General features: G+C 45.7%; 1 pseudogene across 1 annotated transcript in view; it reads left to right on the forward strand.

Annotated features, from left to right (window-relative positions):
• LOC143961325 (alpha-2,8-sialyltransferase 8E-like) overlaps positions 1–23,844 on the forward strand; it is a 147,372-nt pseudogene that overhangs the window by 113,810 nt on the left and 9,718 nt on the right. The window contains exons 3-4 of the transcript XR_013270445.1: positions 2,749–2,829; positions 22,114–22,200. The product of XR_013270445.1 is annotated as an alpha-2,8-sialyltransferase 8E-like (transcript). The remainder of the gene's footprint in view (positions 1–2,748; positions 2,830–22,113; positions 22,201–23,844) is intronic.

The following is a 23,844-nucleotide window of genomic DNA, read 5'->3' on the forward strand; positions in this document are numbered from 1 at the left end:
TCTATTTATAAGTTAGGGGGAATGTCCAAGTGTCCATGTGCTGTAATGTCTCAATTGGCTGTCCTGTACCCCATGATGAATGTGTCATCATAGGTCAAAGTTCTTTTACACAGTAAACACGGAAGTCTGCCAGGAGAACAGCGGCAATAGTCCGCCGATCGGGCGGACCGCGAACAGCCGAAATTTCGCCGCGAACCGACCGCCGGGCGAACAGTTCAGCCATCCCTAATGGTGGCTGGGCTGACTGGAGGAGGAGAGAGATCGCTGTTCCTAATCACTAGGAACAGATGATCTCTCTCTAATCCCCTGTCATAACGGGGATCTGTTTACAGATCTCCATTCTGCCTCTCTCTGGCGAGATCGCAGGTGACCGACAGACATTGAGTCCGCCAGACCCGCTGGTTGGCTCCCCCGCTAGAGAATTTGCATGCGCGTGCACCCACAAATCACTGTGTACGCACAATGACGGAGATCCGCACAGAGGAGCCAACCTACCGCAGTACAACTACAGATACGCAGGCAGCAATAAAAACCCAACAAAGGGTTTAACCCTTCCACACTCCATGTTAAAGTGGATTAAAACTCTAAAAAATTTAAAAATTGCTAGGAGGTAGGGATTTTTGCCATGCAAAGTCTCTTGTGCCGAAAACATTCTTCTATTTACCTTAACATTTTTCTTTTTTCTGTGTACACTGTATGCCAAATGTCTACTTGTGCTGGTGATCATTGTCACCAAGAATGAAAGGGAGTGGAAAGCCAAAATATTAGAGTTGTTCCAAGAACAAGAGGTGGGGGTAATCTCAATTGGCTCTTTGGGCACAGGTTAAGGGAGAGGGGGCAGTAAAAACAGGCAGCTGAGCTTTACCGCCTCCTCCCTCCCCCAGCTGCCCATCTAAATTCTAACATTGTGGCCGGACAGGGATATAACTCTGCAGAGTATGACAAGTGGCACTACCTGTCAAACCCGCCCATTGTGGTCAGTGGGGCGTGCCGCAGCTGTGAGCCAAAAGCTTGGCTCGTTGTTGTGGTGCAGGATATTACCTACTTGCCTACTAGGCACTTTTACCCCCTTCCTGCCCAGGATAATTGTTTTAGCTCGCACTTTGAATGAGAATTGCGCGGTCATGCAACACTGTATCCAAACTAAATTTGTATTATTTTTTCACACAAATGGAGCTTATTTTTGGTGGTATTTAAAGTGGTTGTAAACCCTTACAAACCACTTTGACCTACAGGTAAGCCTAGATTAAGGCTTACCTGTAGGTCCAATAAATATTTCCTAAACCTACACGGTTTAGGAGATATTTACAAAAAGACAGCCACTGCTGTCTACGGGCGCATGCGCCGTAGACAGTGGCGAGCAGGCTGCAGATCACGGCGATATGCCACTCGTGTTGGCTCCCGTGCGCAAGTCACTCCGGGATACATGGCAGCGGTGAAGATGAAGGAGGAGGACTGCTTCGGGGGCTTTGTTCTCAGGTAAGTTATTCATAATGAACTAATATGCTATGCATACTAGCTCATTATGCTTTTGCCTTGCAGGTTGCATTTCAAAAAAATATATAAAGTGCCTTTACTTCCTCTTTAATCACCACGGTTTTTTTTTTTTTTACTAAATAAACAAAGACTAAAAATGTTGGGGGGAAAACAAAACTTTTTCATAGTTTGTTATAACATTTTGCAAACACGTAATTTTTCTCCTTCACTGATGTGTGCTGATGAGGCTGAACTGATGGGCACTGATGAGGCAGGACTGATGGGCATTGATAGGCTGCACTGATGGGCACTAATAACGCAGCACTGGTGGTTAGAATTTGAGGCACTGATGAGGCTGCAATGATAGGTGACATTTATGGGCACTGATGGGTGGCACTGATGGGTGGCACTGATGAGGAGGCACAGATGGGCACTAATGAGGCAGCACTAGTGGGCACTGATTTTGAGAACTGATGAGGCTGCACTGATAGGCGTCACTAATGAGGCAGCAAATGGTGGGCACTGATGTTGAGTCACTGATGAGCCTGCACTGATAGGTGACATTGATGGGCACCGATGAGACTGCACTGATAGGTGGCACTGATAGGTGACACTGAGGAGGCACTGATGAGGCGGCACAGGTGGGCAGTGATTTTGAGAACTGATGAGGCTGCACTGATAAGTCGCACTAATAAGGCAGCACTGGTGGGCACTGATGTTGAGACACTGATGAGGCTGCACTGATAGGTGACATTAATAGGCACTGATGAGGCTGCACTGATAGGCGGCACTAATGAGGCAGTAATGGTGGGCACTGATGTTGAGGCACTGATGAAGCTGCACTGATAGGTGACATTAATGTACACTGATGAGGCTGCACTGATAGGTGACACTGATATGCACTGATTGGCAGCACTGGTGGGCACTGGTGGGATTGCACAGATAACCAGGACACTGATAATCAGTGTTCATGTCCCTTTTACATAAGCTGGTTATCGGCCCTCTTCTCTCCTCACTCTGTCAGCGTGAAATAACCGGCTTCTGTTTAGATCCGTGATCAGCTGTGATTGGACACACCTGATCACGTGGTAAAGAGCCACTAATTCACTCTTTACCTCAATCTGTGATCAGAGCGTGCTGTCGAGTAGCCTGACAAGGGTTTAACCATATCCCTTCTCTATCCAAATCCAAGAAAAAAAGTTTGGCTTGAAAATACATTTTAACACAACTTGCAGTTTCTCCTTTTTTTTTTTTTTTTTTTAACAATTTCAGGAGGAGAACGCCTCTTCTAAACATCTCGATTTCTAACTGTGAGAATGTAAGAAACATTATTTCAAAAATGCCATTGAAATCGTAAGTATTGAAGTCATTTCTCAAATAACAATATCAGCACTTTGCTTCTGTGAGTGCAATTTTAGTTTGTACTTGTAAAATCAATTTTTTTTCTATATTATATTATTATAGTGTATACTATTATATGAGCCAAAACAACCCTTGTAGTCCTGATATAGATAACATTTTGTCTACGGATCCTATTCCATTTTAGAATCTGCTTTGATATAATATGGTTACATTATTTTATTTTTATTTTTATTTTTTTAAGCCATTAACGTTTGGTTTAATCAGTTCTATCAGTTGTTCTATGATTATGTATTTATTATAATTATACCATTTAATCATTTGTTCTATGATTATTTATATTTTATTTTATATTTTTGTATTTATTATAGTTTTATCATTTTTATTGGTATAATATATTATACCAATTTTTATACCTTTTTGGTTTTTACATTTTTATATATACTTTTTTGTAGTAGTAAATCTGCTATGCGGCGGTCGGCAAGCAGTTAAACAACATTAACTCATTCTCTTACTTTCCCTTAACAATCATTTTCTTTTCTTTATTTAAATGTATATTTATTGAAAAAAATTTTTTCTGTAAACAGTACAAAAATGTCATAAATACGGTACAGTAGTCAGTAACATTGGGTGGACATAATATGGGCACCATATTGTAGGTTACAAACGGGTTAAGTGATAGGATACACCATGAAGCTGTATACAATGGTGATAGCATAACTGAAAAAGAAGGATAGAACGAACTAAGACATTGGAAACCAGACATATGGGTGTTCTTGGTCTGATACGGTATAATACAGTAAACAGGATATCAAATCTCCCTAAGGTCACTTAAGGAAGGACCGGCAGAGGGGGTAATCAAAGATTCTGGGTTGAATATGGAGGCATCCCATGGGTCCCATGTCTTGGAAAATTTGGGCAAGGAATCATGAGCTATTGCCGTCAAATGTTCCATCCTACGCATGTGAGCAATGGACGAGACAGGCCTAACAGGTAGTGTGTCGGAGTCAGTGGGATATCTCTTTTCAATATTGATTGGAGAATGGATTGGACCATAGACCAAAAAGATGTGATACGTGGACAATCCCAAAAGATATGAAGGTGTGTGCCAATATCCTGTAGGCACCTCCAGCATAAACGAGACAGTGAGGGATCATATTTATGTAAAACTTTGGGGGTCCTATACCAAAACATTAGTACTTTATAAGCAGTTTCTTTCTGCTCAACACATCTCGAGACTTTGGAGATGGAAGTCCAGATCTCCTGCCATTGAGAGAGAGAAACAGCAACGGGTAGGATTTTGGCCCATTTACGCATATAAAGGTGAGAGTCTAGAGTGGGGGGTAGTGAGTCATGTAGAATCCTGTAAATAGCGGATATGAGACCCTTCTGGTGTGAACCCTGGGTGCATAACATTTCAAAGGCGTTAGGTTTCTCTAGGCTCATGGCAGGAGATACGGAGCAAAAGTAGTGCTTAAATTGAAGGTAGGTGAAAATGGACCGTTGTGGAATGTCAAATTTATCCTGTAAGTCCGGAAAAGAATAAAGTTTGCGGGACACTGGGTGAACTAAGTGGCGGAGTTGGAAAATGCCTGCTTGAGTCCACGGGGTCATAGCCATTGTGGACAAACTGTCAGGTATATCTGGGTTGTGAGTAACATTTAAAAGGGGTGGACCATTTTCTTTTCTTTTTTTATCATCCTTATGTAAACATTAAAATTTGAGTTTGTTCGTATTTGAAGCAGTTAATTAAAAAAAAAAAAAAAAAGAAGAAAAGAAAAAAGCTTTGTACCAGAAATGTAATTTGAATGCCTATAAAAGGGTAACATATGGCAGCATAACATTTATAGTTAGAGCGGTATTAAATCCAAAAACAAAAATGTAATATATTGCAGCTTATCAGTTTTTTAAATGTGATGGCTGCATTCCTTTTTTAATGTTTTTTTTCATTTATTTTCACCTGGAGGTCTGACCAGTAACACATTTCCTGTCTTATGCCCCATAAACATGGTCGGACTTTCCGATCACAAAATCCGTCTGGTTTTTTTCCATCTGAATTTCCGACCATGTGTACAGGGCATTAGAGTGTCTCCATTCCGAATAGGGGAGCAATGACGACACCCTTGGACAGCATTGTTAGTCTGGCAAGAGGGGAGTCTTCGAAAATGTACATGGACTTGATTGACAAATGAAAAAAAATCTGTAAACCCAACATTTCATATTCCTGATATGTGGCTGCTGTACCATGTACAGTACTTGTATGAAAAATTATTCTGTTCTCTTTGTATTGCTTCCTGTATGTAAAATCCCTGGTGTTCCTGCCAGTCCCTTTGCTTTCCTAATAAAAACTGACCAAACTAGACATGAGGGTACAGCATGGTCAGTTCTTTAGGTATGCTGGGAGCTATTTCAATTATCAGATTTGTGCCCCCCCCCCCCCGAACAGTTTTTCACTGGGAAGATCATTGTGCTGATGTTTCTCCTCCCCCAGCTCCTGCTGCAGCTGAGAACAGAGATTATGTGATCACTTACAAAAAAGGGGTAAAAATGTTTTTCCTGGCGCATCATGGCAGCATACATATGTTATACATATGGGTTGTGGCTCTGCCCCCCACAACCTGATAGGTCTGGTTAACTATAAATCAAAGACAGACCCGGTTCACAGCATTCTCCTTTTTTCCTCACCTGATCAGGACTGGAATTGCGAGGTATCCCTTACCGGTTGTTGCCCCAGCCAGGTTAAGCCTCTTCTGGGTGGAAGTCCTTCCTGTACAGCCTCTAAATGAGCTATATGGTTTGAGCCCTGTTCTGGTGGTCTGGGGGGGGGGCATATTTCAGCCCCTCCTGGGTGGAAGTCCTTCCTCTACAGTCTCTAAATAAGCTATATGGTTAGAGCCCCATTCTGGTGGTGCAGGCTTCTCAAAGAAAGCTTTGACGTAAGTGACAGCGTTTCCTTTTTCTTTCCATATGCCTTTTACTTCTTTCTCTGTGTTATGGCCGTTTGCCATTTCCAAGATGGCTGCAACAGTGCAAGTATACTCTGAGCATGACAGACAGGAAGTGATACGGCCTCTGTGTTTCCTGGCTAGAGCTTTCCATGTTGGTGATCTAAACAGGCTCAGGCACTGATATCATCACTAGTGGCAAATGTGAGTTCTAAATGTTTTTATGGCATTTTTTGGCAACAAATGGTGGAGCTCTCTACTCATACATGCTGCATGCTTATGTGGTAATTGTTTGCAGGTATGTTTCCCTTTTTATGGCTTTTAACTGTGTTTTTCCCTATCTCCTTTTCAATGCTTGCTCTGGGATCACTGTGTTAGGGCTTGGTTTCCACTAGTGTGATTTGTTGTTGCAAATTTGCATGACGGGCCGTACTCCATGGTTTCCAAAGAGTCCGTTCATGTCTGTGTTCATGGACCTTGGGAGTATAACAGGCATTGCTCCGAGTCGCATCACATTTTTGGCAAAGCCGTGGGACTTTCAGGTCGCAATAGTGGAGACTTAGCATTATTCGATTTTTCATTTCAATCTGCTGCTTTGCTCTGTTTCTATGGGAAACGCTGTCCAGTCAGACCACTGATTGCCTTTAAGGTATAGGGATTAGGTAAGTAGTGAAGATTGAGAAAAAGAGAGCCAATATCTATAGTCCTGTAAGGACTACAAGATGGAGGGAGCCTTCTGATGGTCAAGTCCCCATCTAAGAACAGACATCGAGGCAATGTTGATTAAATCTCATCGCCTCACCCCTCATTATCATTGCTCCCTGTTTACAAACATCACAAATTATCACATTTGTTGTGGAAAGTCATTGCCTGCCAAGCTAGTGTGTCAAATGAACACGCACTATACAGCCGTGCAAGGACCTCAAGATGAAGAGAACCTGCTAAAAGCCAAAACAGTCACTGTTCAAAGCGCAGACATACAGGCAACATTGATCAATGTCATCATCTCACCTCTCGTTTTGTTTGCTCCCTGTTTACAAACACCACCGATTATCAGCCCTAATGGTCGCTGCATTCGTGGTGGAAAGTCATTGCTTGACAGTGCATAAATTGCCTAGCACCTCCAACCAGAACTACCACTGCAAGGACCTCAAGATGAAGAGAGCCTGCTAAAGCCAGAATAGTCACCATTCAAAGTGCAGACATAAAGGCAAGATTGATCAATGTCATCACCATCACCTCTCATTTTGTTTGCTCCCCGTTTACAAATGCCACAGATTACTAGCCCTAATGGTTGCTGCATTCGTGGTGGGAAGTCTTTGCTTGACGAGCTACAGTGCATAAATTGCCTAGCGCTTCTAGCCAGAACCAGTAGGTGGTGTCCAAATAGGAAAACTTGCACAAGCTTTGAAGATTGCCCAATAGAGATTTTTTCTGCAAGGGCAGCTAAGGATGCAATTGCCTGGGTTGAAGTGGAGGAAACTCTCCACAAGGTTAAAAAGTACTAATTTCCTTCACAGAACAACTGGAAGAGTTAATCCAGGAACAATTGAAGGGGTCAGAGGAAAATGCCCTCATAAACAGGCTGTCAAAACTATATACCCTGAAAAAGCTAGAGGTCAACCTGCTGCAGTCTCCTCCAATGATTGATGCATCAAGAATGTAGCTGGCAAGACATGTCACATTCAAGGAGGCTCTAGTCTGAAAATTAGATCTAGATTTGAAATGTTCCTACATACTGTAGCATTTACAGGTACTGGCACATCAGCAATAACCAGCCCATGTGCTGAATGAGTCTAATGGTAGTGGTTTCTTAATTGTCAACCAGCTGGGAAAGTGGCAGGGTCTGCATCCCTTTAGATGTGATTACCTATTGGGAGTATCTTATCAAAAAATTTTTTTTTATTGCAGTGGATGCCAAAGAATCAGACTTTTGTCTTGACGCAGACTTCTAGGAAGATCGGTGAACCAGTCATACAAACAGGAAAATTGTAGCCCTGCAGATTAAAACAGTGGAGTAACCTTTTAATTAAGCCCATCTGGAAGAAGTGAATAGACAAGGTGGTAACAGCTTTGTAAGAGCTGAAATTGGTGGCATACTCTGTGGTGGATGTGTCAGACGTCAATTGATGTTTTTCAAGAGCGATTTTTTTTTTTCCCACGGTCACTGCAAGGAGTGCATTATGGCTGAAGCCATGGTTGGTGGATCCCGCAAAAAAAAAAGAGTGCAAGACACCAGAACACAGATCCAATCTATTCGGGAGTAGACGGGATACAGCCATCTCAAGGGTGACCATTAGAGGGTCAGGGCGAATATCATCTGACAAAAAAACAGAAAATTCAAAGGTCCAGCATAAAGGTGGTGACTCCCAAGTAGACACCAGGAGGCACAATCCTACAGGCGTGGAAGAGATTAGTAAACTAACTGGAGAAGTACCCATTCTTCATTATTGAAGCCTTAAATATCTAAGGCTCCTGTCCTAGGAGTACAGAAGAAGTCCCTTTTTAAGGGTGCACTAATCCAGGGGGTGCCTGTGCGAAGCTTTACACACACACACACACACACACACACACCTGGTGGGAAAACCTTCAGGATCAATGGCTCATATCAGCTATATTGGCGTGACATTGGTGGAAGTTTAAGGGAGGTCCGCCTTTCTGGTACAATCATTTTTTATCGAAACAGTATAACATGACAAACTCACCCATGCAGGGGCATAATTCAATGAGCATAACGACATATAACATCCCCTTTCAATCTCTTCCAGTCAGCAAGGCTACCAGAGTTGATGGAAAAGTAAAAAATTCTGTTCCAGTTTGTAGCTGGATCAAAAAAAAAAAAAAAAAACAGGTAATCTGTGCCCAGTGCACAATAAAAAAATAAAAAATTTGACACGCAGCACAGGAAGTTAGAGTTGTGCAAGATGGAAAACCTCCAATCAATTATATTATTCATAAATCTGGGAGGCTGGATTCTCCTGTATGTTTATCAGACACCTACTTGTCCCCTTCGGTCTGTACATCTCACCCAGGGCATTCACAAAGGTCTTACTGTCTGCAATAGCGACAGGAAAAAAAAATCAGTAGAACTTACACGAGGGAATTTCCATTCTCTGACAGAGAAAGCCAAAGGTGCATTGGGAGTGAAGTCTCTTCAAGCAGAATAGTGCCGGAGTATCCTTGGTTCTTCGTAACTGACCAATTGTTTTCAGATGGAACATTATCACATCAGACCCCAGCTAGAAAGGTTCGGGGTCTCATTTCAAAGACCAGGCTGCTTAACCACTTCAGCCCCGGACCAATTTTCAACCTAAGGACCAGAGGTCTTTTTACAATTTCGCACTGCACTGCTTTAACTGGTAATTGCGCGGTCATTCAATGTTGTACCCAAACGAAATTTGCGTCCTTTTCTTCCCACAAATAGAGCTTTCTTTTGATGGTATTTGATTGCCTCTGCGATTTTTATTTTTTGCGATATAAATGGAAAAAGACCGAAAATTTTGAGAAAAAAAGATATTGTCTACTTTTTGTTATAAGAAAAATCGAATAAACTAAATTTTAGTCATAAATTTAGGGCAAAATGTATTCAGCCACATGTCTTTAGTAAAAAAAATGTCAATAAGCGTATATTTATTGGTTTGTGCAAAAGTTATAGCGTCTACAAACTAGAGTACACTTTCTGGAATTTACACAGCTTTTAATTTATGACTGCCTATCTCATTTCTTGAGGTGCTAAAATGGCAGGGCAGTACAAACCCCCCTCCCCCCCAAATGACCCCATTTTGGAAAGTAGACACCCCAAGGAAATTGCTGAGGGGCATGTTGAGCCCACTGAATATTTTTTTTTTTTGTCCCAAGTGATTGAATAATGACACAAAAAAAAAAAAAAAAAAATTTTTTTTACAAAAAGTTGTCACTAAATGATATATTGCTCACGCATGCCATAGTTGTATGTGGAATTGCACCCCAAAATATATTCTGCTGCTTCTCCTGAGTACGGGGATACCACATATGTGGGACTTTTTGGGAGTCTAGCTGCGTACAGCACCCCGAAAACCAATCACTGCCTTCAGGGTTTAAATATAAAACGCTACCAAAAAAAACTGTTAGCGATCGCAGGGATCAGGCCTGACTCTGCAATAGCTGCAGTTATGTGTTTAGTGTTTTGTAAGTGACAGTGATCGATCGATACTGCACTTGGGTGGGCTGGGCGGAGGGGCAAAACGCAGGTGCTAGCAGGTATCTGGGCTGATCCCGCTAACAATGCATTTTTTTTGGAACCCTAAACTGCTGGGGACGCTAGTATAGATCTGATCAGATCAGATATTGATCTGTTCAGATTCTATACCACTACGGGAGGTTTATGCTTTGCGCATGGGTGTTAGCGGTACTGGCACCAGCCTAGCGCTGTCTGGGGCGACTCAGACCCTGACCCTAAAACCTAATTGATATCACCCGCCGGGTGATCAGGGGGGTAAACCTTTATTGGGTAATAAATGGTGGGTGCCCTGCTGCTATAAAAAGCAAACGAACTAACCAGAGTCCCCCGTAACACTTATACGGTGATCACTGGTGAAAGGGTTAACTAGGGGCAATCAGGGGGTTCAAATTTTTATTAGGTAGTATATGGGGGTCCCTGGCGCTATATAAAAACCTGACGGGGAACCTAAATAACTGGCTAACCAGCGTTACCAGTGACACTTATACGGTGTTCGCTGGTGAAAGGGTTAACTAGGGGCAATCAGGGGGTTAAAACCGTTATTGGGTAGTATATCGGGGTACCTAGCGCTATAAAAACCTGGCAGTGCACCTAAAAAAATAACTAGCTACTTAGCGGCACCAGTGACACTAATGCAGCGATCAGAAAAACGATTGCTTAGTGACACTGGCAAAAGGGGGTGAAAGGGTTAACTCTAAGGGCAATTGGGGGTTAAATCTTTATTGAGGGGTGGTAGGGGGCTACCCTGGACCTAACACTAACTGCCCTGACACTTTTTACTTTTACAACTGACACTGAATGCAGTAAATAAATGATCACTGCAATCAGTGACACTGTGACAGTGACACTGTGACTGGGGGGGGGCGATCGGGGTGGGTGATCGGGGGGGGGGGGGTTTGTGTGCCTGTGTGTTAGTTAGTGTCAGTGTAGTGTTTGGTGCAGACTTACTGTGTCCTCTCCTCGTAGTCCGGTCAATAAGACCGCCCCGAGGAGAATGACATCACTTCCTCCCTGCCTGTGTATACAATACACAGTGGGAGGAAGCTTCTCATTCGCCAGGAGCGATCGAGAGGGGATGGCCAGAAACCAACGGCCATCCCCTCATCCCGGATCGCTCCTGAAGCGAACCGGACCGCCGCATCCAGCGGGAGGGGGTCTGATCGGACCCCCCCACCCGCTGGAAGGCAAGCACGTACATGTACGTGCTTGTGCCTGTACATGCCATTGTGATGACGTACAATGGCATGCGGCGGTCGTTAAGTGGTTAAGGTCATGGGATGTTAAGCTTATGAGGAATAGTATTACATTTTCTTGAACTGAGTAATGTTCAAAGCACTTCTGTCTTTCACTCCCTTTTAGCAAGAGGAGCAAGATTTGCATTATGCCTAGACAACAGTGGAAGGGTAGAATCCTTAGACTGTCAGTGGAGCTTCCTGTATCAATAATTGCAAATATACAGTTTTTGGCTTAGGAGGCTCTAGTGTCTCTCTCTCCTACTCTTAAGCATTGAATCGCCACTGCCGCTTCCAGTGATGACGGATTTGCTCTCTCATGGACAGTTTTGCCATCCAGCTCCAAGAGATTACTTTTGATGGCATGGAAGTTGAGAGGCAGTGGCTACCAGGTCAATTATGCTCAGTAAAGGTAGTGCCTATGTTGTGTCACTCCAGAGAGGTCTTCATGAATAAGATTTACCTAAGAATATGGGAAAATTATGCAGATCTCACACAGCAAAGCCTGGAGTCCTTTATCACCTAAACCAGCCAAGGTTCCACAGTTCTTACAACTGGGGCTGAACAAGGGACTAGCTTCAAATATGTTTAAAGCTCAAAGTTCAGCTTTGTCTACACTGCAGAGGTCAATTAGTCCTTAACCCTTTAGTGATGCAATCCTTTAACCACTTGAGATCCGCGCTATAGCCAAATGACGGCTACAGCGCGGATCTCCTTTTCCGGGACGACGTCAATAGACGTAGTCCCATGTACGAGCGGCCTGCGCGCCCCCTGAGGGGCACATGCGGCGCGCTCTGTGATCGGCGAGTCCATGAGACTCGCCTGATCACCGATCCGTGCAAGGGGTCGATCCCAACCCCTTATCACGTGATCAGCTGTCAGCCAATGACAGCTGATCAGGTGACATAACGGAGTCGGTAATCGGCTAGTATTCCTCCTCGCGCTGACAGCGCGAGGAGAAAAAAAAAAAGCCGATCACCGGCGGCCGTGATCGGGACATCAGTCCCGATCACGGCCAGCAATACAAGCGACCACCTGCCCCCTGCCAGTGCCCACCTGCCCCCTGCAGTGCCATCCTGAATAAAAGTGCCCCCCGTCAGTGCCACCCACAGTGCCACCCAGCAGTGCCACCCACAGTGCCCACAATCTGCCTCAAAGGTGCTGCACCCCAGTGCCGCCCATCAGTGCCGCCCATCAGTGCCCAGCAGAGCCACCTATCAGTGCCACCTATCAGTGCCCATCAGTCCCATCTATCAGTGGTACCTATCAGTGCCCATCCGTGCCACCCATCCGTGCCACCCACCCGTGCCACTTATCCGTGCCACCCATCCGTGCCATCTTATCTGTGCCCATCTTTGCCCATCAGTGCCGCCTTATCTGTGCCCATCAGTGCCGCCTTATCTGTGCCTATTAGTGCCGCCTTAACTATGCCTATCAGTGCCCACCAGTGCAGCCCATCAGTGCCCACCAATGCAGCCCATCAGTGCCCACCAATGCAGCCTATCAGTGCCGCCTAATCAGCGCACTTCAATGAAGGAGAAAAATGACCCGTTTGCAAAATTTTATAACAAACTATTAAAATATGATTTTATTTTTATTTATTTTTTTGCATCTTTTTTTGTTTGTTTAGCAAAAAATAAAACTCCCAGCTGTAACTAAATACCACCAAAAGAAAGCTCTATTTGTGGGAAAAAAATGATAAAAATTTCATTTGGGTACAGTGTTGTATGCCCGCGCAATTGTCATTCAAAGTGCATCAGTGCTGAAAGCTGAAAATTGGTCTGGGACTGAGGGGGGTTTAAGTGCCCAGTAAGCAAGTGGTTAAAGGATTACATGAAGTTATAGGCCTCACAGGAAACCATTGTTCCCTATGTGGAACTTGCTTATGGTCCACATTTCTATCAAGGCCTAATTTCTATCCTACTGAACTGACTACACTCTGCAAACCCTAAAGACCGTATTCTGGTTGCTACAACCTCAGTGAAGGATGTCAGAACTGCAGGCTTTGTACTCAAGGAGCCTCACTTAACATTATACCCAGACAGAACAGAATAGTCCTAAATCTCCAGACTGATTTTATCCATGGGGTGTCTTTCTCCTTCCAATTTAACCAGGAAGTAAATTTGCCATCTTTCTTGGTTGAGTGAGAGAACCACATTCCCTGGTTGTTGAGCTAACGCTGGTGGCCTGCTTGGCAGCTACCTTTTCATTCAGGAAAGCTGAAATATGTCCTTGGCTCCAGCGTGGCCTAAGGCAGGGCCAGTCAGCATCAACATGCTCAGTCACCTCCTAGATTGTTAAAACATTTAAAAGAGCCTACTCTTCAGGGCTTTCCTGTTTTTGGAGGTCTTCAGAGCACATTTAACTAGGGCAGTGCCAGCTCTGTGGACAGCTCAGCGCTGAGTCTCCTGAGGTATTTGAAAGTCGACAATATGGTCCTCCCAGGACACCTTCATTACACTTTAATATTTGAATCCGGCCTGCGACAGAAAAATTGGAAAATTTATGGTGCATACTTATGCTACTGATGATTATAAAATTTTCTTGCACCCTCCCGTATGGCGAGTTAGTCCCCATATGTATGCTGCCATGATGCGCCAGGAAAATGGAAAATTATATATTCCACCTTTCCGTAATTTTCCTTTCCTGGTGCATCTTCATGGCAGCATACAGATGCCCACCCAAATGGTGAGAGTTACAGAGAATGCTGTAAGCCGGGTCTGTCTTTGATTAATAGTTAACCAGTCCTGTCAGGTTGTGGGGGGCGTACATATGTATGCTGCAATGAAGATGCACCAGGAAAGGAAAATTACGGAAAGGTGAGTATACAATTTTCCTTTTTTTTTTTTACATGTTCTGCCTTTCATTTCTATTTTAAATGGAATGGGTTGTTTTACAAGGTGAGCGTTCACATATACTTTAACGCTGAACTCCAGCAAATACTTTTGCAGCAGTTACAGCAACATGTTTTTTTTTTTTCCTTTTGGGATAAAGGTTTTACTTAAATAAAAACTGATCATTATCAGCGACTCTGCCTAAGATAGTTCATAGTTAGTAAGGTTGAATAAAGACACCAGTCCATTCAGTTCAACCTGAGTGAGTGTCTACAATTGTCCCTGTACATTGCACACTCGCATCAGTCCCTACCCTCAAGGAGCCCACAATCCAAGGTCCCCATTCATATACCAGGACCAATTTTTGGACAGAAGCAAATTAACCTACCTGCATGTCTTTGGATTGTGGGAGGAAAACGGAGTACCCGGAGGAAACCCATGTAGGCACAGGGAGAACATGCAAACTCCAGGTAGGTAGCGTCGTGGGTTGGGATTTGAACCAGCAACCCTTCTTACTGCTAGGTGAGAGTGCTAACCACTACACCACTGTGCCGCCCAAACCAAAGATGAATGGTTTGCCTCAACCCTCTAACTGCCCATTTTCCTGGACAGCGTGTTCTGTTGACCACATGCCGACCAGCTGCCGCAGTTTTACTGCGGCTACATGGCTCGGCTGCGCAAATCGCCATCATGTTACGTCAGTAACATCGATGGCCACTAGGGGGGCGCGTGTGTGCCACCAGAGGCGGCCGAGGCGAGTGCCCGGCAGTCGCCATCACCGGGCTCCCGTGATCACTTGGGGCACACGGAAAATTGGGATCTGTGTGTGTGTAAACACAGTTTCCGTTTCTCTGAGGGGAGAACAGACAGATTGTCTGTTCAAACAGAGTATGAACAGCGATCTGTTAGCTTCCCTGCATAGTCCTCATCCACCTTCAGTTAGAATCACTCCCCAGGACACACGTAACCCCTTCACTGCCCCCTAGTGGTTAACCCCTTCACTGCCAGTGACATTTTTTTTTTTACAAACAACGTGGTGGTTTATTGAGAATGTAACATACAAAAAAGAAACTGTACAGACATTGGTCAATACAAAGATCGCGACAGTGGGAAACTTAGAAGAAATGCATTCTGTGTGGTAAGGGGGGCGCGCAGGTCCCCAATACATCAATAGGAGCAAGATACTGAAAGAAACGCATAAAAACAGAAACGAAAGTATACATAAGCAGCAGGGGGAACGGGTCCATAAGGCGAATCCAAGGGGACATTACATCAGGGGATCATAGGTTTCACCAGTGCAATATTCTCATTGCGCAGTGCAGTGCCGACCCTCTTCGGTCCAATTACGCAGGGTCACCTAGCCCTTGTGAGGGAAGCTCATCGCAAGTGGCGGCTTCATTCAACCATGTGTCCCAGACTTTAGCATACTTAGAGTGACAACCCCTATGGGCATATAGTTCTTTCTTGTACGGGAGTACCTGATTGATCGCAGCCACCCATTCCTGAAACGTGGGGGGCTGGACTTTTAGCCATTTTCTCGCCACCAGTAACCTAGCCATAAATAAAGATTCATGTAAAAATATCTTGTGGTACTTGTCCGAGTCTGGATCAGGGAAAACCCCCAAAAGGCACTGTTTGGGGCATAGTGTCAGAGGTGATCCCATCTTGTCGTGGATAAATCTGACAATTTGAGACCAGAAACATTGAATCACCGGGCAAGACCACAGGATATGAAAAAAGGTGCTTTGTAGGCTACCACACCTGGGGCAGAGGGGGCTGTAAGCTGGTTTATATTTAGCAATGCGCATCGGGGTCAAGTACGTTCTATGTAGAATATTCAGGTGGGTGAACCGGTCCGAGAGTCTAGGTGAGACCTTTTTACCAGCATCCAGGGCATCTTCCCATTCATCAACCTCAAGTCCCCCAACATCTTCCAACCACCTCCCCCTAAGGGCCTCTGACAGTACAATCGCCGGGGGTCGAGTCAAAAGATTGTATACGCTAGAGATCAGTTTACGTGGGTCCTGCCCCAAGAGCACATCCACCACCGCCAGGCTCTCCACCCCAGGTGGGGACTGCCCAAATTGTGCCTGAAGAGCATGGCGAAGCTGGAGGTACCTGTAGAGCATGGAGTTCGGGAGCGCAAATTCCTCCTTAAGTTCTTGAAACGATTTCAGCACCCGATCTCGGTATAAGTCGGAGAGAAATCTAATCCCATGCGTGAGCCAGACCGAGTATCCCGGAAGCAGGCGCAATTCACCCAAGCCGGGGTTATCCCAAAGTGGGGTGTGGGAGTGGGTCTCAGGAAAAGCCAGCTTCCTACCCACCACCTCCCAAATCCTGCAATGTGCATAAAGGAGTCCTCTGCGACGTCCCCGGATGTCCGCCGAGGCGCAGGCTTTAAAGAGCATTTGGAAGGGATGGGTGATCAAGTGTCCACGCCTGGGGCAAATAAATGCTAAATACCTATCCCTGTCCTGTTTGTCCAGGTGGAAAAAGTGGGACACCTGGGCCGCCAGGTAATACAGGGCGAAGTCCGGCAGGGCCGCCCCTCCCAGATCCCCAGGGCACTTCAACACTTGCCACGATAATTTGTGTCGCTGCGAGCCCCAAACAAAGGAATTTAGCAAGGCTTCTATGGATTTAAACAGCCGCAGGGGTAAATAAACAGGGGAGTGCCAAAATGCGTATAAAAACCCCGGTAAAATAACCATTTTTACTAGGTTTATTCGACCCAGAACACCCAGAGGAAGCTTGGCCCACGCCTTAATTTTGACCTTCATGGAAGCTACCAAGGGATCTATGTTTAGCCTAATGTAGTCCCCGGGGGATCTGGTGACATAGACACCTAAATATTTTATCGTACTTACCCGCAGGAGGGGGGCAGAAGCCTCAACTTCGGAGGGGACACCCAGATCCACGGGCAAAATTTGGGATTTCTCCCAGTTAATTTTAAGCCCCGAGTGTGCTCTAAACAACTGGATCGTCTCAAGAGCCGCCCGGAGGGAGGGGCCTGTATCCGCCAGATACAATAGCATATCATCTGCATACAGGCTAATCCTCTCCTCCAGGCTGTCACACTCAAGCCCCCGGATATCAGGGTGCCCCCTGAGAGCCGCCGCCAGCGGCTCCACCGCTATAGCATATAGCAATGGGGATAGGGGGCAGCCCTGCCTAGTACCCCGAGAGAGAGGGAAGGGGGACGACACCCGCCCATTAACCAAGATCCTGGCACAAGGGCCGCTATACAGGAGGCGTATCCATTTAATAAAACGGGGTCCGAAGCCAAAGCGCTGTAAACAGCTCCACAAATACCTCCACTCCACTGAATCGAACGCTTTGGCTGCGTCCAAAGAAATCACCGCTCTAGCCCCCACCAGGTTCATGTGGAGCCTTCGCAAATTATAAGCCGTATTTTTGGACGGCATGAACCCCGTCTGGTCTGGATGGATCAGGTCCAGGATAACCGCATTCAGACGGATAGCCAGGACCTTGGCCAGGATCTTGATGTCTAGCTGAAGTAGGGAAATAGGCCTATAGGACTCAGGGAATTCCAAATTCTTCCCAGGTTTGGGGATGAGGACTATATAAGCCTCACGCATTGAGGGAGGGAGAGATTCCGACTCAAATATATGAGAAAACAGTTCATGTAGCCTAGGAGTCAGGAAATCAGTATATTTTAGATAAAATTCAAGGGGGAGCCCATCCGAACCAGGAGCTTTGGACAAATTTAGCGAGGACATCGCCTCCGCGATTTCCTCGGTGGTAATAGGGGCCTCCAGGAGCGCTATCTGAGCTAGCGTAAGCGAGGGTAGGTCAAGATTCTCGAGAAGCCCGTCCACCCCGTCCCCAGCGTTAGAGGCCGTCGAGAGGTATAGTGATGCATAAAATGCTCTAAACTCCTCAGCTACCGCGTCGGGGTCAGAAATCAGCACTCCATCAGAGCCACGTAGGGAGACTACCGTGGGGGGCCGCTGGTCCATGTGCGCCAAGTAGGCCAGCAGGCGACCAGCCCGCTCCCCACATTCATACACCCTTTGCTTGATATGGAATATATTCCTCTCCGCCCGCTCTATATGCAAGCCATTCACCACTCTAGATTGTAGCTTTAGAAAATCAGCCTTACTCGGGGAAGGGTCTCCAACAAACTCCTGCTCAGCAACAGACAGTTGGTGTTCCGCCTGAAGCAACGCCTCGGCAGACGATCGGCGATATTGCGAAATTTGGCGGGCCATGTACAGCCGAGCATGTGCCTTGAACGAGTCCCATACCAGCGTAAAAGGGGCCGTACCGCGGTTCATATCGAAAAACAGTTCCCATTCCGACCCCGCGTCCTCCAATCCGGGGGTCACCCCCAACCAGAAAGGATTCAATTTCCAGGAATAGGATTGTGGAGGGCCCGGGAGGCGCAGCACGACCCAGTACGGGGCGTGATCCGAGAGCACGCGCGGGTTAAACCCCACTTCCCCCAAATAGGGGAGAAGAGGGCGTGAAATAAAAATAAAATCAATCCGAGACATAGTGGAATGCGACGCCGAAAAACAGGAGTATTGTTTGCCCGTGGGGAAACTATGTCGCCAGGTGTCCACCAGAGCAAGCTCCAGGAAAAACCTGCCAAACCTAGTAAGCCCCGGTGACAGCGCGGGTGGGGGAGTCAACACAAGCCTGTCTAGATCTCTACGTGCGACATTGTTGAAATCCCCCAGCCATACCGCCGGGACAGTAGGGAATTGGGACATAAACGCCAAGCCCTCATTTAGTACAGTAAACTGAAAAGGGGGAGGGATATAAATAGCTAAAAGAAGAAGTTCCTTACCATTAATTCGGGCATGTAAAAATAGAAACCTCCCCTCAGGATCAGATTTAAGCAGGATAAGTAAAAATTGCACGGACTTGGACACCAGGACCGCTACACCCCTGGAGTTAGTAGAGAACGGGGCCTGGTATACCCAGCCCACCCATGGTTTTTTAAGCGTCAGCAGCAGGTGGCCAGTAAGATGAGTCTCCACCAGAACCACTATGTCTGCTTTTTGAGCTTTGAGATAGGTCAGGACTGCACTGCGCTTCTGCTTCGCCCTAATCCCCCTAACATTCCAAGTGAGACATTTCAAACTACCCATTACAGAGATCTCTTAGATATGCTAGAATGGAAGAACCAGCACCCCCACCCGCCACCCACAACACAGAAGGAAACCAACAGGATACCCATCCCACTGTCACAAAGATACACCGACCAACATGCAATTCTTATATATTGGCACAGCCCATACCACCATAGAGAGCTTAAGAAACTAAACATTAATAGAAATACAAAATAACATACACCGGGCCGTGCGGCGCGACCCCGGCCCGACCAAAAGGCCAAAGCCAGGGCCCGACACCGCCTGGTCCGGGGAAACCAAACTTGAAACTCGAGCCCGCAAACCTGCGGCTCACGGGACCCTGGGTAGGCCCCATTAGAACATAAACCTAATGTGACGGTTATACTCTGAAGATCGAGCAACACCGTGAGGAGCATGGTCACCGGGTGCATCCGCGGATGGTCAAAAGGCCGCGGAGTGCAATATGCAGGCCAACGACCCGCGACCGTCCGGGGTACCATAATAGCTCAGAGTCCGCTGGAAAGACAGAAATCAGTCAGTAGGCAAACAAATGGTGGAACATCTTAGGCAGGAACACAATTAAGCCTGGAAAGTAGCGGCTTTAGCAATAAGGAGACGGTAAAGGGCGGGGAGGGGGGGCCAGGGGGGAGAAGGGGCTCAGGAGAGAGAGAATCGGGGAAGGACATCAGGAGTTTGGGATGGGATCCGGGGTGAGGAGATCTCCAGACTGTCAGCAAAAAAGCGTCCGGACCAGGTCATCATGCCACCGCGTTCAACGGGGCGGCGAGAAAGTACAGTACCTTGCCAAGGAGCACATGCAGTCCGAGAAGCAGGATCTAGTTCGCCTCATACCTCTATGTCCCCATCAAACAGATCGGCCCGACATCCGATAGCAGCACGAAGGTCTAAGCTGCCTCCCGCTGCGGTGCCGCTCTGTTCTCCAGCCAGCCGAACACCGCCTCCGGGGTATCAAAAAAGTGAGCCCTGTCCTCTCCCGCGACCCGGAGACGGGCTGGAAAAAGCATGGCATAAGAGTAGTGATGTATGCGCAGCTGGCGCTTAGCTTCAGCGAAGAGCGCTCTCTTCTTTTGAACCTCCGCCGAGAAATCCGGGAAAACCTTGATCTCGGTGTTGTGGTAGGGGATATTGCCCTTCAGTCGCGTCAGGCGCAGGACAGCATCCCTGTCCCGAAAGTTTAAAAATTTCGCAATGAAAGTCCTGGGGGGAGCCCCCTGCGGGGGAGGCTTTGCGGGCATGCGATGGGCCCTTTCCACCGCAAAGGATGAGGAAAACTCCCCACGGCCAAAGGAGGAGGTCAGCAACTGTTCAAGAAATGCGGGAGGATCGTTGCCCTCCACGCCCTCAGGTAGGCCAACAAAGCGTAGATTACACCGTCGCAAGCGGTTCTCCATATCGTCTTGCTTCGCCAGGACCGTGGAAAGCTGGTGTTGCAGGCGCTCAGTAATCGTCTGAAGCGGGGGCAGGTCGTCCTCCACACGGCTAATTCGGGTCTCCGTCTCAGTCACCCGGTCCCGCAGCTTCTGCACATCTTGCCGGAGGAGAGAAACGTCCACCTTTACCTCCTCTATTTTCCCCATGAGAGCACTCTTGCAGTCCAGGATGGCTTCCAGAACTCGAGCATCAGGGTCAGGCGCGGCAGAGGAGGAGGGGGGAGACGCACCATCAGCGGCCATATTGCCCTTCTCCTCGTGGCGGAATTTAGCCAGTTTAGCCGCCGCTTCCAGCTTCGCTTTAGAGGGAGACATGTCCTCTGCGTGCCCGGGATATTCAGGGTTCCGCAATAGCTTAAATAAGAGCGAGAAATAGCCTCAGGATAATAGTAAACGGATAGCAATCCAGCGGAGCTCACTCACAACGCTCCTCACGCCATGCCGGTCCAGGCCACGCCCCGCCAGTGACATTTTTACAGTAATCAATGCAATTTTATAGCATTTATCGCTGTAAAATTGCCAATGGTCCCAAAAATGTGTCAAAATGTGTGAAAAATGTCGAAGTCCAGATAAAAATCGCATATGGCTGCCATTACTACTTTTAAAAAAATTGTATAATAAAAAAAGCCATAAAACTATCCCCTATATTGTAAACCTTTGCGCAAACCAATGAATATACCCTTATTGCGTTTTTTTTTTCTTTTTTACTAGAAATATGTAGAATAATATATATCAGCCTAAAATGAGAAACATTTTTTAGATATTTTTTGGGGATATTTATTATAGCAAAAAGTAAAAAATATTGTGTTTTTTTTTTTTTTTTCAAAATTGTCGCTGTTTTTTTGTTTATAGCGCAAAAAAAAAAAAAACGCAGAGGTGATCAAATGCCACCAAAAGAAAGCTCTATTTGTGGGGGAAAACAGCAGATCAATTTTGTTTGGGAGCCACGTCACACGACCGCACAATTTTCAGTTAAAGCGAAGCAGTGCCGAATCGCAAAAAGTGCTCTGGTCTTCGGCCAGCCAAATTGTCCGGGGCTGAAGTGGTTAAAGGAAATTTAAAAACAGCAAATTTACTGGCAGAATCAACAAGTTAAAAAGCCTTAAAAAAGAAAACAAATGCAACCACCACATTTAAGAACTGATAAGCTGCAATATGGTAATTTTTTCATTTTGGGGTTTAATATATATATATTTTTAACCTTAAAATATCTACTTGTAGCTACATTTTTAATGAGCTCTTTTTTATTTATTTCTTTCTTTTTTTTACTATTTTTATTGGCATTTTTTTTTTCTTGTAGCAATATATTAAAGTGCTTGTAGGGAATCATTGCCTTGGGTGCCACAGGACCTTGTCCCTAATGCTCACAAGATTGGAAAAGTATGCCTGATATAATATAAACTTTTAAAATATTTTTGACTCTTTGAGTTCCTCTAAACGTTACAAGTGTTGTATAAGGGTAACTGGTTCCTTTTTTTTTCTTCTTTCCAAATAGAGTTAAAACGAATAACTTCAAGAGGTTTGTTAATGAACTGAGGCATTGCCCATGGCAATACAACGAGTCTGAACATAATAGGCTTAAGTGAGTATTCCCTTTAGTGTTTTCCCGCTAAAACTTGTTTTCTGAAGACTAAGAACATACTATGAACACTGAATGAGGTTCATGGCCCTGCCCCCTAAAGGGGCGCCCTTCATTCATAGTGTGCCCACATAGTGTGCACACTTTGCCCTTCATTCATAGTGTGCCCATATAATGTGCACACTTTGCCCTTCATTCATAGTGTGCCCACATAGTGTGCCCACATAGTGTGCACACTTTGCCCTTCATTCATAGTGTATTCATGCACAGAGCAGTGGAGACCAGTAGAGGACAGCCACAAGCTAGATGAGAGCCAAAGATGAATACCCGATGCATCACATGACTGGCCTGCTGACTTGTGAAAAAAGATTATTAATAAATAAAAAGAGCAAAATGAGTTGCTGCAGCTGTTCAGTATCAAGTACAACTCGTTGGTACGGGCTCAGGCCCCCAAACCAACCAGTTATCTTACTGTAACACCAGGGATTTTTTTCTGGCGGAACGTGCCAGAATGGCGTCAGTGAAGAAGCACTTTCTGTGTACTATTGTTTTAGCAGGGCGCACATGGAATAAGCCAGTTAAGCTTGCTTTGCTCCAGCCGCAGCCTGATAGAGGGGGAAGGGGGAGTAATATCATCTGCACTTCGCCTCTCCTGGTAGGCTGGATGCTGGAGACATCCCCATATAGCAAAGTGATAGCCGAATCCAGCAAGGAAACATCCCTATCCAGAAAAGGGATAGCCCAATCCAACAAAGAGACAGTCACAGCACAGGCCCACATTCAGAAACATTTATCAAAAATATACAGTGGGGCAAAAAAGTATTTAGTCAACCACCAACTGTGCAAGTTCTCCCACTTAAAAAGATGAGAGAGGCCTGTAATTGTCATCATAGGTAGACCTCAACTATGAGAAAAATGTGGAAACAAATCCAGACAATCACATTGTCTGATTTTTGAAAGAATTTATTTGCAAATTATGGTGAAAAATAAGCATTTTGTCAATATCAAAAGTTCATCTTAATACTTTTATATATCCTTTTGTTGGCAATGACAGAGGTCAAACGTTTTCTGTAAGACTTCACAAGGTTGTCACACACTGTTGCTGGTATGTTGGCCCATTCCTCCATGCAGATCTCCTCTAGAGCAGTGATGTTTTGGGGCTGTCGCTGGGCAACACGGTCTTTCAACTCCCTCCAATGGTTTTCTATGGGGTTGAGATCTGGAGGCTGGCTAGGCCACTCCAGGACCTTGAAATGCTTCTTACGGAGCCACTCCTTCGTTGCCTGGGTTGTGTGTTTGGGATCATTGTCATGCTGAAAGACCCAGCCACGTTTCATCTTCAATGCTTTTGCTAATGGGAGGAGGTTTGCACTCAAAATCTCTCAATATATGGCCCCATTCATTCTTTCATGTACACGGATCAGTCGTTCTGTTACCTTTGCAGAGAAACAGCCCAAAGCATGATGTTGCCACACCCTTGCTTTACAGTAGGTATGGTGTTCTTTGGTTGCAACTCAGTATTCTCTCTCCTCAAAACACGACGAGTTGTGTTTCTACCAAACAGTTCTACTTTGGTTTCATCTGACCATATGACATTCTCCCAATCCTCTTCTGGATCATCCAAATGCTCTCTAGAAAACCTCAGAC

The sequence above is a fragment of the Lithobates pipiens genome, unplaced genomic scaffold (genome assembly GCF_037356315.1).
Source record: "Lithobates pipiens isolate NorthernLeopardFrog02 unplaced genomic scaffold, aLitPip1_a1.2 Scaffold_8, whole genome shotgun sequence".
NCBI lineage: Eukaryota > Metazoa > Chordata > Amphibia > Anura > Ranidae > Lithobates > Lithobates pipiens.